Raw genomic sequence first — 15,778 nt, forward strand, 5'->3', positions numbered from 1 at the left:
GGACGGACAGATGGAACGGAGAAGTTGCATGTTCCTGAAATCGACACTGGGTGGTCAGGAACGGGCTACAGGGCACCAAAGCATTTCGTTCAGGGAGTTGGCAACTGGTACTTCACTTTATCGCTCCCTCAGAAAATGCACCGAGGAAGACTTCCCGCAAGGCTATCGGTAAAAATATCAGCAATGCCGAAATTTCTAGAAAAATAGGCGCGCTGCTTCCAAACTTCAACAAGAAACAGTATAGATACTGTGCGCATCTCGTAACGAACCAGATGAGAACATTTCCAACTAACGTATGAGCAAGGAACAGAATTTTAATCTCTCGCACTTTTTCAAAAATAAAGTAACTATCTACTCTGATAAGTTTATGTACACTCATTAAAAAGAAAGTGTGATTATAAGAGGCATTTCTACAGCAAACAGCTGGCATGCGAGCATCTCTGTATGCACTGCTACTGGTCCTGAAAAAATAGTTTGCAATATATGCTTTTAATGCAAATTATGTCCTTGGAACGGGTTTCACAGCTGGTCTATGCCGACGTCGGCATTGCACTTCTCCTACGGCAGCTAATACAGGCGCGGACGCTGCCCTTGTATGCGGGCTGCACATTTGCGATTAGGTCTGCATAGCGAAGAGCGTAATCGTCCTGTAAAGGTAAATCGGCTGCCTTGTAATTACGCATTACCGAGTGTCATAATCGCTGCCTGGTTTCTCGACAAGGGGAGAGAGGATGCCCCTGCCGAAAGTGCGAAGGAAAGCACGAGGCCCATAGCAGCAAGGGTCACGTGATCTGCTACATATTCATCACCGACGCCATTCAACTAGTAAACAGGATACCAGGTGACGCGCCTCTCTCCTTTGCCGGTTCAACAGCTGCGTTGTAAAAGACAAGCAGTTTTTCTTCACGTGTAATATTTCACACTTTTAGTGATTACCGCACGCCTAACATACGCGTGCAAGAGCTTTACACGTATTTCCGCATTGCGAACCCAGTTCCGTCATTTTCACACTCCATAATAAAAACGCAATACCATTGCAAACGGCACGAAACTGCTAAATGCCTTCAAAATAACAGTCAACATGGAAGCTATCTTTATCCAGAGGTACATGTTGCTCAGCACTTTTCTCTTTCATTTCCTCCGTCACTTGAAAGTAGGCGAAATAGAAAAGTACCGTTTTACGCAGCATTGTACATCCTGCACTATTAAATTCTGCCAGAATGAATCAATTTGTTTCTGTTCAACTTCTACGTTAGCCGCCGCGGTCGCTCAGTGGTGGCAGTGCTCGGCTGCTGACCCGGAAGACGCGGGTTGTACCCCTGCCGCGGCAGTTGAATTTCGATCGGGGCGAAATTCTAGAGACCCGTGTACTGTGCGATGTCCGTTCACGTTAAAGAACCCCAAGTGGCCGACATTTCCGAAGCCCCTCACTACACCGTCCCTAATAGCCTTAGTCGCTTTGGGACGTTAAACCCCCTGAACCACAAAAAAACTTCTATGTTAGCTGCTCTTTACTATGTTAGCTGCTCTGTACTCTCAATCCGACACGAATTGCACCGAATAAGGCAAGGGGAGTTTAAAGATTGACTCCTATCCACGTACGTTCCCCTAAAGTTTGTCGAGGCAGCTTCGAAAAGACGCCCTTGACTAAGGCGCCTGCAGCCTGACGTAGGGAGTTGTTTTATAATAATCTTTAGGAGGCATTTTGTTTTTCGACAGCCCACGGCGTTCTGGCCTCCGGTATTGTGTTTTATTATCTTTACTCCGTCTATCTTTCGTGTAACACATGGCTGCATATTACGGCATATGACGATCTAATTTTCTTTTTTATTTTTTTGCGCCGCATGTCATGTTGGGCTTAATGTGTTTGAAAATGGTTAATTCTCATAGCTGCGTTTTACGGTGATCTTGCCTCTATGACCAGAATTTTCGACGTGATCAATGATTTTAGGCTACTGCCTATTATTTCTTTATCCTGCGGTTTTGACGACTAGCGAGTTCTGGGGTCATTGGAAGCGAGAGAGCAGGCAGATGGCTTCTTGACACTCAGAAAGCGAACAAGGAAGGTTAAAGCTTCAAGGTGCTTTCCAACGTTTCCACGCGGAGAGGACTTGTCTGCGTCCGGGCAAAGCGCTCATCACTGGCGGGGTATAAATAGGCCCTTCGCTCCAGTTCAGCTCTGTTCTCGTTTGATTTGAAACATACGCAAATCTGTCATTAGGTAACTCCAAAATATCTATACACAAATAACGAGCCTTTGTATTTGCAAATTGGCAGGCAGATCGTGTAAGTGTTAAAGGAGCCGTTAATGCCATCCAAGAGACCAGAGGAGACTTTACACAATGTTCGTGGATTCTATACTTGCAGTAGCGTATTAGTAACTTACAACCTTCTTATTTTCAACTCTGGCCACACGTGAGCGCATTTTATGTTCACGTCGGCACGTAACCATCTGAATTCAAGGGCATCTAAAGATATTTGCTACGATCCCTGAATGCTTTAAATTAAGCTCGAAACATTTTATGTTTTATTAACTCTCTTCATCGGACTAATATAACATTTTTACTGAGTGGTGACCTATATATAACTGCCTACCAAAGGTTTGAGCTCCGAGAGTGCTTTCAAGCTGTAGTGGTCCTACAGGCGTGACCTATTTCGGCTGAAAACGTGGAAGGGCAGCTGCCAAAAATGCAACATTGTTATTTATTGCGACTATAACAACCCTTCGAAAAAGAATGCTGACCAATGGTTCATGAGTTTGCTTTCTATGTGCAAGCTGGTTGGGGATGATGGTCAAGAGAGGCTGTGTTCTAAGTAGGCAGGAGCGTCCGCAGGCTGGAAGGCGTGCGCTGCGTATAGCACAGCCTAGGTAGGCAGTCGTTCTTGACTGTAGCCGTGATGGCTTGACACAAGCAAGCAAAAAAGGCCGCTTCCATTCCTCTTTCTGTGGCATATCAACTTCCGGGTGTCCATGGCCTTCCTGGGACAACAGACTTAATATTTCGCTGTATCACGAGCAAAAGAACAGGATACTAGCCTGTATTCTCAGCGCCGACCTTACAAGAGGAGCAAAGAAAAGGCTCGTTCGTAAGCCGTGCAGTCGGTAGCTCACGCTAACGACGGAATGCAGCGGGCGCACCCAGAAGATTAAGCGAGGCCGGTACCATGCAGACTCTCTCGAGACAGATCCCAAATGTAAGTAATGACGTTTGGATGCCGTATATCTCGGTTCCTAAATAGAGAAGCGTCCTTGACCTTTATTTGTATCGGCTGCGATGGCTTTGATGGTTTACTTTATTTCGGGACCTAAGAGGTAACTCTTTTTTGTGTTTCCTCTAGTTGGTCTATTTGGAGGTTTTCCTAGCTTTCAAGGCAGCTACCGCGTTGCTTTCATCTCTACACGCAAATAATGAAAAGCAAACGGGCCTGCTAATCTTGGTATTCCACCCACACCCGGGGCGTTTGTAGCCATGCACTGGACGCGCGAATCTCTAATCCGTTGCTTGCCGGAAGCAGCTGGCCATGAAGGCAGTGGAGTGGTTTGCTCAAACTTCTTTCTTTCGGAGCAGCGATCATTGCGACGTTACGAAAGGACGTGACGTGCCGTGAGGCATTTCTCAGCGCTGTCATCCGACTCCACTGAAATGAATGACACACATAACTAAAGCAGTGATTTTGCTTTGTTCTTTTTTGGCAACTATACGCAAGCGTTCACCAATTATCATTCTCTCACGAATGTTTGCAAGTCTTTCTTTATGCAACTTTCCCGCAGAAGAAAGATCATGAACACCATATGAAGAAGTGAAATGTTTCAGCTGCACTTGCGGAAACCCCGCAGTTAGAGAAGTTTATTACAATTATCAGATGCTAATCGAATATGTGGTGATAGCTTAGTCTTTTTCATTTCGATTTCGTGAATCCGCCCACTTTGGTTCCACAGTAGCATCAAAAGGTGTATCTAACGGTTGTTGAAAATAATGACAGTGTATTAAGTACCTTATTTAAAAAGAGAGAAAAATCGTTAGGCTCGAAATAAAAGCAGATAAACATTGAGCTTAGTGTCATAAGAATTGTCGGCGGTGACAAATGGTACAGAGAGAGACTTTATTTAGTAGAATGGGGAGCAGAGCGAGTGGGTTGATATTTGGAAGAACAAAACCAATGGAAAAGACGCACACACAGTAGAGAAACACACGGCGAGGCTGGACTATCAACTTACTTTATTTCAACCCAGATCACATATATATCCTTGAGCGATAAAAAACCGACGTGTGTAGACGTCGTATTTCTATTAAAAAAAGGAAAAAGATAGACAACAACGAAGGAAAGACGCTCAATATTACCATGTTTTCGATAGTTATCTATGGTTGTTTTAAAGAGCCTAAAATATAATTTCATTGTCAAACACGCTCACTGACATGTCGCTAAGAAATGTATCTGCTTTTCTGAATATATGTTAACTGCTATTTATTCCTATTTCAGAATATCTGCCAGCCTTCATGGAAGGCTTTAGTCATGAGTGGGACGCACATTCATTGAGTATAAACGATTACAAAACAAAATCGAATAACCAGCTTAAAAAGATGACGAAGCTAAGAAATCAAGCGTGATAATCCCGCTTGGGGGCCTGGGACCGAAAATGGGGGGTCGAAACACCTACATATCAACACGCTGTTGGTGCAGTAGAAAGAACGGCGACAAAGAAAAGAAATAAAAGGTTTGGTTTGGTTTGTGGGGGTTTAACGTCCCAAAGTACCTCAGGCTATGAGGGATGCCATAGTGAAGGGCTCCGGGAATTTCGGCCACCTGGGGTTCTTTAACTTGAACTGACATCACACAGTACACCGGCCTCTAGAATTTCGCCTCCATAGAATTTCGAACGCCGAGGCCAGGATCGAACCCGCGTCTTTCGGGTCAGCAGCCGAGCGCCATAACCACTGTGACCCATCGCAGAGGCAAAAAACAAGATCAAAAGGGGAGAAAAGAATTTGAACTAAAAGCAGACATATGAAACCACACGCACGAAAAACGGTAAGAGCAATACATGAGCACGATACCCGAACAAATAAGACTAAGCACGGCAAACCACACGCACGAGACCCGGCAAGAGCAATCAAGAAGCACCACATACTAACATATTAAAAAAACAATATTTCAATTTTGAAAGCAGGCACTCGACAGTAGGGCCTTCCGCAGTATCAGCAGGAAGTACGTTCCACTCGCTGACTGTTCTAGGGAAGAAAGAATTTTTAAGCGCGTTGGTTTCGTAGGTGTATTCTTTCAATTTTTTGGAATAATTTGCGGGCGTAGTCCACCGAACGACAGGGTCGATATCTAGGTTCTGGTTTATACCTAATTTACTATACTACAAAAGGTGCATATACTTGAGTCGTTCATGAAAGCAACGCAAATATACAGGATCGAACAACTTTTTCTACGAGGGCAAAAGCAGAAGTGTGCCAACTGGATGAAATACACACGAATCTAGCTCATTTTTATGTTTTCGAGTTTCTTAATGTTCAACAATATTTAATACCGCTAATAGGCTTTCCGAAATTTCATGCTGATTTCTGGTTTATCAACGGCCTAAGATAGTGCTCTTAGGTAGTGTTCATACGCATTGATTGAAACCAATGCGTATGAAAGACTTCCTGCAATTCTTGTATACTGGAAACACTGTATAAGCTTCGACTTACGACGACCCTCCAAAACAACAGACCACCGATTGCTACGTCGTTCCCCAGTGTTCCAAGTACACTACCACGGGCCTCAAGCAGCTCTCAAAGCCATTACATGGAAAAAGCCCCCGACCAGGAACGTGTTACTCTGCCATGCCATAAAACGAGGAACAGCGGCTAGGTAATTGTGATAAATTCTCTGCCGTTAAGAGGCAACCCCATGAAGACGCATGCATTCTCGACTGAGGCCATCAAGACGCAGAACTCGTTTTCTCAGGCTGAAGCACAAAATGGGGCGCTATACGGCAGCGTCGCCTATATATATTTCTTGCTGCGATGGGGGTTGGCCATCGCGACAAATGCAATCACAGACGCCAGAGCGCTCAAAACTTTACGACTGTGCCACCTGAACTCAGTTTCGTCCCAGTCATCTCAGTTTTCCACATGTCGATGACACTTTTAGGGTCGCCGCAGTAAACACCAATAACAGACCTGTATAGTGAAGACCATCAACGCCGTCTCGAGGGAAAAAGAAGGCAGTGGCCCCATGGTTATTCTTTGTTTTGTTATAATATTCGATTATGAGCCAGGAAATGGTAAAGATACACATTTCGGGACTTTGCCTAGATAATCACATTATCCACTGCGAATTTAAACCACATGTTCTCTGTTTTATGCGCAGTTATCTTGTATGTAAAATTTATTGTGACTAGTAGTAAAAATTGACACTATGTGAAAAGAGCCTTGATATAAGAAGCCTTTGGGCTAGAGCAATAAACAACTTGCAACAAGTTAGTGAGCAGAACGTACGAAAGACATTCTGCTGAGGGCATTCCCTCCTGACAACCACGCGCCGTAAAACTGCCCTCGAAAGAGGTCGCTGCCTTTTATTTTGGAGCGACACACACGGTCTTGTACTGCTGCAAATACAAAACTAGACATGTTGCAAAGTCGCGTCTTCTGGTTGGAGAAGTGCTTCATAAAACGGGACAGCGCTCTTTTTCTTTTAAACTGAGACCCTAATAAAAGTTAACTCCAAACTGCTGACACGCCGTAAAAAAAACATGAGGCCTTTGGGTCGCCTTTAACGTGACCTGGGAAAAAAGAAGTCGACATGAGGCCTTAACAACTCATTCTTTTGCCCCCTATCTAGAAACTGTGAGGTGGCAAACGAGTTCGAGCCGCAGGAGGTCGAGGCGGGAACCGCGCAGTAGATTTCGGAATGCTTCGCTCGTCATACCTGGCTCACTTTTTAGAGACATCTGTACTGAAAGTGGTGCAATGATTATGATTCTGCCCAATTTAGTGTGACAGCACTAATTAGTTAACAATCCTGAAAAACACAATGTTTGTCTGAAGCTTCTCCAATGTGTGCAGAAATAAAATAATGCAGCGACTGGGTTTTGAAACCGCGGAGGCGCAAACAGATCAGCTTCGCTGGCCAGTCCACGAGAGCACTGTGCTGTCGCCGTAACTAATCATGCTTCGGGGTACACTGTCAAACTTTCGCACTGTGCACTGCACGTCGTGGTTTTCAACAACTTCCATCCGTGCGCAATAAGCCCTATGAATCCAGCATATGAGAGAATTTCGTCTGTACAGGTAGGGACATGGTACAATGAATCTTGGGTCACTAACCGTCGCTGACCAAATCAAGAACGATAGTTTTGTTTCGGAATATCAATGGGTTACTTGTTCTGAATGAAGAATCAGCAGAGCAAGATGTAAACTACATCTCAGTCGGCGGATTCTTCATTGTGAACCAGGAACGCGCGGAGATTCCGAAACATGAACTAGCATATTTTACTTGGTCACTGCCCCAAGATTCATTCCACAAAAAGCACTATTAGCCTCTTGCCCCCAACAATCCACAAATAGACGTGAATCGTCTTAAAGAGTCATGAAAAGAAAAGAAACGCGCAAAAATTGCTCCCTGGGTAAGTGGACACCTCATTCGCGCTTTGAGCTATGTAGCCGTAGTAACAGACGGATGTGCGCTGCATGGGTTGGCAGAAACTGGCACTGGAGCAAAACGCGTTGGCATTGACCACAACGTTGCAGACGCCGCACTTGAGCAATAGCCCGCCAGCATTCTTTGAGTAATGGTATTGACGATGAAAACGATAGATCCAGTTGATTTAAAGGAGACGAGTAACATGGTTAAGGTTTAAAAAACAGCGTGACAAGCACTTTGGTTACACAGTCTGCTCCGAGACTAATAGCGCGCCTTAGATTTCGCAGCAAGAATGGATGGCGATGCTGCCCACCTGCAAAAAACTGTTTTTGCACAATATACAGTGCTTAGCAATTCTAAGCCACCACAAGTTTTTTTTGACAAACAGGAAGCGCATAACTTCAAGAACTGTCACATATGCGATTACTGCTTAAACAAACATATATATGAGCCTTTGTTTTAATTTTGCTTTCACGGAGCAAAAAATTGTATTTAAATCCAGGGAAAGCCAGATATACCCTTCCTCTACATGTTGACAGTGATACAGATTTGCTGCAGGTATTTTACGAGTATGGGTTTAAGAAGTGTGTTAAAGAAAAATTGGTTTCTACTGCGAGAGCAGCGGTATTTTACCCGCTCCGCAAATCTGATGGCTGTTGAAGCAAAGTTAGCAGATCAGTCAGTATGTTGGTTGGCAGCTTGTTCGGACCAAATGGATGGCGCAAGTAGGACTAGTAACAACAAAGAAATAACTAACAAATACTAAGCTTCGTGCAAATAAGAGTTCATGAGCAGCCGTTGTGTTCGTGAGTAGCGCGTGGTGCAGTGAAAGTGATGATCGCTTCCTTAATGTCATCATTAGGGGATTTCTCACTCTTTATTTTCTTGACCGGCGACCGTCTTTTGGTCTGCAGAGTATCTCTGGCTACCGCCAAGTGCAGTTTCATTAAGCCATAGAACCATTTAACTGTCATTGCGGTAAAACTGAATCGCGAAAGTGAGGCAAAATTCAAGTTAAAAGGCGCTGAAGAGACCTCCCATTGTTCTCTCCCACATCTGTCCTAGCCTCTTCATTGCGGGCAGTATTTCACGCACATTGCGTTTTCTGGCACTGGGCCGCACTCGATTTCGTTTTGTAGCACGTGGTGTTCATTTTTGAACCCTTGGTGATCGGTTTTCTTCACTTTTGAGTATTACGTTTCAGCCAAATGTACATTTTCTATTTTTGCTTCTATTTTTATTTACACCAAAAGAAAGACAACGCTATTAACCCTTTTCTAACGTTCCAACAAGCACGCCATCCATGAAAAACTTTAGAAGAGAATTCCTATACCTCGGACATAAAAAATTGTCTGAGAGTGAGCTGTGTGCCTCACCGCGAATGACGTCTGTTTTCGTTAAATCCTGAAATGCTGCGTTAGTGGCTGGCTGTTGCAGGCTGCCGTAGTGGTTTTAAGAACTTATGATCCCATCGCTGGAGCCTCCAATTATAACCTCGATGTTGTCTTACGCAGTGAGAGGTCTACACAGCAAAGGGACGTCTTTAGTTTGCACGAGGCGTATGGAGAAGTAGCGGTGGCGAACTCACAGATTGCTGGATGGTCTGGCTGGCCGCCGTAGAGGTCACCGTGCGGGGTAGCACGGTAAGGGGATTGTATTCGGGGGGTAAGCCGCTCAAGCGGCGGCTTGACTTATGGACAGGTGTCGTGTCCAGGGGGTGTGGCTGAACGCTGGAGGTTCCTGGGACCTCTTCGTACACGGATCGGTACCCAGCACCTCCACCAAAATGTCACCGAACGCCTGTAGAACGTTCTACCTGGCAGAACAGTACTTGGCAAGAGCACTGGGCAGAGCGCAGCTGACCGAACCTAGAACCGAGCAGAAGAGGACGAAGTACGGCGTGCGACAAAGGACGAAGAGAGGCCGCACGGGGGTGCCGGTAGAGTGTCTAAAATAAGTGCGGCAATATTTTCTATTTGCCGGGATATAGCGTTTTCCCCGTACACAAACAAAAAGTAAAGCGTCAGAAAACAAACATCACAGTTTAGAACGATGAATCGTTGGGGAACCTTCATTTTAATGCAGTTGCACTCAAGCAACACCTGGCAGCTAAGAACGCTACCAAACGTTTCGAAAACAAGTAGTCTTGGTCTCAATTTTGCCGTTGTTCTTTGGGCCACAATACACATATTTCCTCCGGCATCTGATAAAGCTGTAGCTGCACGCTAGCTGTTCACATAAAAGCAAGAAAAGTTATTGCGTCATTAGAAACAATACATGCACACCTAAAGTGGCTGCAGTTTGTTGGAAACAAAAACTATGCTGCACACTTTATTCAGCTAAAAAGCAATCTTTTCAGTGAAATATATTGCAACTGTCCACAGCCTAACTATAACTAGGAAAATGTATCGAATCAAAATAGATTATCTCTTTTGAGAAAGAAATATTTAGCTGCTATTAAACGCAAGAAATAAATATTAACTCATTCGCAAGTTTCTACATAAGAGTTTGTAAAATAGAAAAATTAATAGAAAGTTGGACAAGGTCACGGCATAATATGGACGGAGTTCGCCTGTTCGGGACTTCGTACGGAATGTACGGGACTTCGTGCCTCCACCTCAGCCAGTCATAAAGAGGGAAATAGGAAAGAGGTCCCATTAGAGCCCATTGATCTGGGACCTCTTTATGTATAATCAATAAGTGTATGCATGTATTTTTCATGTATTTCAAGTTATAAACTTCGAACGGGCGGCTTACAAAACAGCACAGGGTCTCCCAAAGACATCGTTAACATCCCGCCTCATATTTCATGGCATGCACAACCCGTTCCAAGAAATCTGGCAGGCGCAGACAGTCACAGCTCAACCGCTTGACCATCACTCGAACAGGCCAGACCCTTCTAAGCAAGGTGCACCTCACAGTACCCTACACGGCCGACCAATGTATGGAACTTCCTCTATTGATACGCAAGAAGATCCATGTCCATAAAACCCCTAGATATATGCATCGCAAATTTAACGCGGAGAGCAGAAACGCCAGAGCCGAAGGCCTGCGCAAGAAATGGAATAGCCGTTTGGACCTACACTACGTGTATTCAGCAGGTCTAATACAAGGGCGGATGATCATCATCATAAAGGGCAAACTAATGAACTGCGCATCAGTGGGCACATCCAACCCAACTCAAGCAGAGGAGGCAGCCATTGCGCTAGCGCTAGCTACCAAGCCACACGCTATTGTACTGACTCAAAATTCGCGCAGAACAGCGGACTAATCCATTAAAAAGGCCCCAGACTCTTAGTAAAACATCCTCGTAATCAAGCCTCAATCATATGGTTTTCAGGGCACGCGGGACACAAGGGAGGGAACGATGCCGCCCACCGACACGTGCGAGCTGCCTTACACCGAGATTCCCCTTTAGCCGACGAGACAGAGGAACATGTTACACAGCCCGTAATGACTTTCGTCCTACATGCCTACATGCGTACGGACAGGCCACACAAACCTACCCCATACCTCACAAAACTCTATACAAAGCGGAAGCACACACCATTCGCCGACGGGAGGCACACTTTCGTAACATCACTTAAACTCCCCCGATTGTACCTCACTCTATGAAGGAGAGTGCCCGCACTGTACATATACATAGCTACGGATTTTCACATGGTGTGGGCATTCCGATTCAACCGTGCTATTCAGAGACCTCCTAATCACAATCTAGAGCAGTGAGAGTCTATTCTGTACTGCGAGGAGCACGACTAGCATTGAATACTGGTTCGCAGGGCCCACGTTGCGGCGCAGGCCAATGGGCTGCGGTATAGGCGCACCACTCAGCAACTCTGAGAATAGCTACTCTTTCAATAAAGTTTTTGATCAGTCAATCAATGGCCACTTTAGGATTCCTGTAAGGCGTGTTTGAAGAGTGAAATTTAGCTGAGAAATGTAAATGAAAACATTTTCGCACTCGATTTAGTGTGAGAAATTTTATTATTTGTACCCAAGTGCGATAGCGCCAGTTGTCTTGCCTGCGGCTTAGCACGACTCTATAAAAAGCTAAGAAATCTAATAATCTAGTTGACCATGTTCGAGACTGCCAATCTTGAAAAAAGCAGTGCTTGTCCTGTGTTTTCTTCTACTTTGTCTGCGTCGTTTGCGCTGTTGGCATTCAATATGTACCACCAACTCGCCCGTTTGGCTATAGTGTTGAAATCTATAAAAATATTGTTACGTGCTTAGCACTCACGGGGGGATGTCACGACGTCGAGGAGAAGGTGACCGCCGTTGGCGCTGAGGTGGCGGCGTCACACTGCGGTCAGATGCAGGTGATGAACTCCGCAAAGTGCTCGGACGGTATGGGTCCCAAGCGGACGTTGAGGATCGCTGCTGCGCGGTGTGCACTTGTCGGTAAGTAGGCGCCGGGGGTTGGCAGTCTTGAGAAGTCGGGAAACGACGGCGGCAATATCTAGCGATATGCCCTGCAATGCCACACCGGTAGCACAAAGGCTGAGAGCGCCAGCGACCGCCATAAAAGTCCTGGCGAACAAAGTCGCGACGTTGGCGGGAGCCAGGATCTCGCTGCTGACGAACCACGTCTTCTGGGTAGGTGGGCCTCCTTTCCGCCGGCTGGTGGCCATAACGTTGGGCAATGTTCCGATCGTCCATGGGCAAAGTGCCGTTAGGTTGAGCCCACGGAGTCGACAGGGCGGCAACATCTTCCTCCGGTGCAGAACTGTGCCGCAGATATTCTGTGCGGCAGAAGGTGTCCCGGGATCTGGTCAATTCCTCGCGCACAATCTCTCGAATCATATCAGCCACAGAATTTGGAGGACAGGCTTCAACACTGGCTATAGAGGTGACATTGGCCAATCTTCCGAATTTAGGGGTAATTCGACGCAGCTTAAGAGCTTCAAATGTTCTGCAATGTTTTATAACGTCAGCGGTGGTGCTCAGGCTCTCTTTACTAATCAGGAAATTGTAAACATCTTCCGCAATTCCTTTCAGAAGGTGGCCGACTTTGTCTTCTTCAAGCATACTGGAGTTAACTAGCTTGCATAACTTTAAGATGGCTTCGATGTATGCCGTGCAAGTTTCTCCGGGTACTTGCGCGCGCTGAAGCAATGTCTGTTCCGCACGCTTCTTCTTTGCCGATTCATCCCCAAAATTTTTCTTGATTTCGGTCGTAAAGGTTGCCCATGAACTCAGTGTATCCTCATGATTGTCGAACCAGTCAAGGGCAGTGGCGGCAAGGAAAAACACCACGTTAGCCAGTTTGGTAGCAGCGTTCCAGCGATTGTATTTGCTCACCCGCTCGTAGTGTTTCAGCCACTCGTCAACGTCCTCTTCAGGTTTTCCAAAAAATGTGCGGGGCTCTCGATAATGTGGCCAGTTGTTCGCTGTGGATGTCCCGGGTTGCTCGGCATTGTCGTCTCCAGGCATGTCCGATGGCAGTGGTGGGAAGCCTGCGAGTCTACGGCTCCTTCGATAGATGGAATGCTCCGTGGTCGATACCAAGCACCTCCACCAAACTGTTACGTGCTTAGCACTCACGGGGGGTTATTCACAGAGGGGATCGGTCGGAGCAGGATGGAAGCAGGAAGCCTACCAGCGTCCTTCAGCTCTTTCTCTTCCTTTCTCTCTGCTCGTCAGTCCTTCATCTTCTGCTTCTTCCGTCGAGGTTCCGTGGAAGCACGTGACAATATATTGATAGTTTTAAAACAAAATAAACATTTCCAGCAAATAAATTTTGAACTGAAACTAATTTTAAATATCTACAGAACTATATATCTACCGAATCTTTTTTTTCGTATGTCAGCGTCAATATTTCCTCATCACCAGTGCTCGATTTCTGTTTGCATGCCTTTCACTTAAAATTTAATGTAAACAGGCCGTCCCTGTTTCTTTTATACAAAGTCTCGACAAGTGGACATAAGCGTAGGAGATAAAGAAAAAATTTATTAGCATCATATTGCTAATCTAGTGAATGCGACTTTTAAAGTTGAACTAATGCCATATCCCCCTCGGTAATGCCCTCTGGGCCAAGAGGGTAACTTGAAATAAATAAATAAATATGACAAAGGCCGACTGATGGTAAACCTTATGTTCCTTCAGTAAAAGTCAACTGCCTGGCTTTTTCTTACTTTTGTTAATATTTGCCCGGCAGGAAGAGTTCTAACTGTCCGTTAGAAAATTCACCTTCATGATGGATGCCTTTTTCCTGACATTCGATTCAAAGCGGTAATGGTAACTTTGAAATTAACATCACGGTTAACGGCTATAAATGGGTGAAAACGTGGAAAATCCTGAGAGCAAGACAGAAACGTCGGTGCGCTTCGCGCAAGGGGCGTATAGTGGGAACACTTGAATTGTACTCTAGAGCTATTCTAGCTTATTAAAGTTTTGTTTTTAGTGAAACCATCTTGTTTCATATTAGGACGCGCTAATCAGTTCATTTACGCTTATTTATGCGTATACATATGATGCCTGTAAATCTTAAAAAGTCCGCAATTTTCCTTCTTACAATATGTGCCTATAGCATAGATCTAAGGTTTCATTAGCTGTCTATCAAATTTAGACTAATTTAAGAGATCTGGACTATGATAACTGCGACAGACCCCTAAAACCTCTCTTTAATGTTTCACTAATAGGATATATGGCACTGGCCGCAAATGCACGCAGAAGAAACGAAGGCGTATTTCTTTAATGATTTATTGGGATATTCAGGTGCTCTAAACGTCGCAACACAGGTATATAAAAAGGTAAGTGATAACATAAAATGGCTTTTATTTTATACCGGCGGAAATCGCACAGTGAACTCAGAAGTCTTTTTAATAAAATCATTGCTGGCGGTACAGCATAGCTAAACCCGAAATATTTTACGAAAGTGGTTTTTTGCAGGCGAACACCGTCGCCACGCACTTGAAAGCAAAATTGAGGTTTCCTCTGACCCATGGAGTCAGTTATCTTCCTATCCAACTTTTTATTCTTCAATTCCAGTGTACTTGATTTACGCCGGCGGCTTATGCTCCAGTGCTGCATTTCTGCAGCAGTGTTGCCAACGCCAACGTGTATTGCTCTAGTGCCTGTTTCTGCCTTAGCGTACTCCATGGCAACGCATGCAGCGCACATCTCTCGGTCACTACCACCACATAGCTCAACGCGTAAATATTGGTTCGATGGAAGTATCAGAGGACAGAGAAGACAGTGTGCAATGCACAGCGCGAGAGTCTGTCGAAGTTTAACACGAGGCGTGTTCGGCTGCGGCGCTAGGCTAGTGCTCTCGCACCGCGGCCTAGGAAGCTGGTCAGTTCACGCAGCAGTGAGTTGGAATCCCAGTTCTAGATAATTATTTGCTTCATTTTTATTTATTTACTTCCCTTGGCACGAACCCACAAAAACCGCAAGCATACAAACATCCCAAGATCTTGCTCGGAGTTATCCCATCCGGAGTTGACCCACTTAAAAGGATGGTTAGGTTATTGGGGTTTAACGTCCCAAAGCAACTCAGGCTATGAGGGACGCCGTAGTCAAGAGCTCCTGAAATTTCGACCACCTGGGGTGCTTTAACGTGCACTGGCATTGCACAGCACACGGGCCTCTAGAATTTCGCCTCCATCGAAATTCGGCCGCCGCGGTCGGGATCTAACCCGCGTCTTTTGGGTCAGCAGCCGAGCGCCGCCACCACTGAGCCACCGCGGCGGGGCCCACTTAAAAGGAACATTTTGAGTTCGCATAAGCAGCCCTAATTGAACACTGTAGAAAAGTATTTTCAGATAGCACTCAATTTTTCGCCTTGTGAGTTTCCGACACTCATTTTCACTTCTACGCAGTGTGTGCAGCGTTTCGCGTGGATCATCGAACTTCATGTCCGAATCCCGGATCTGAGGCAACAAGAATCACTACGCCATAGTTCCTGAAGTTTCGGCTGTGCTACATGTTCGTCAGCTATGTTATTAAAAGCCTCAGGCCATTTATTTTGAATGTGCAAGAAAAAAATATTTGTCGCGATGCGCATCACTCCTGAATATTTAGCCACCGCTCTTCAAACAACAAATTTCCCTCGTAGGAAAGGAGAACCAGGGGTGTGGCGTAGTGCAGCAGATTTCAGAGCGTCCGTTTCAAAGTAATCTGCGGCTGCTTTTGAACCTCAAGG

Source organism: Amblyomma mixtum, chromosome 1 (genome assembly GCF_055824585.1).
Source record: "Amblyomma mixtum isolate Tamu chromosome 1, ASM5582458v1, whole genome shotgun sequence".
Classification (NCBI taxonomy): Eukaryota; Metazoa; Arthropoda; class Arachnida; order Ixodida; family Ixodidae; genus Amblyomma; species Amblyomma mixtum.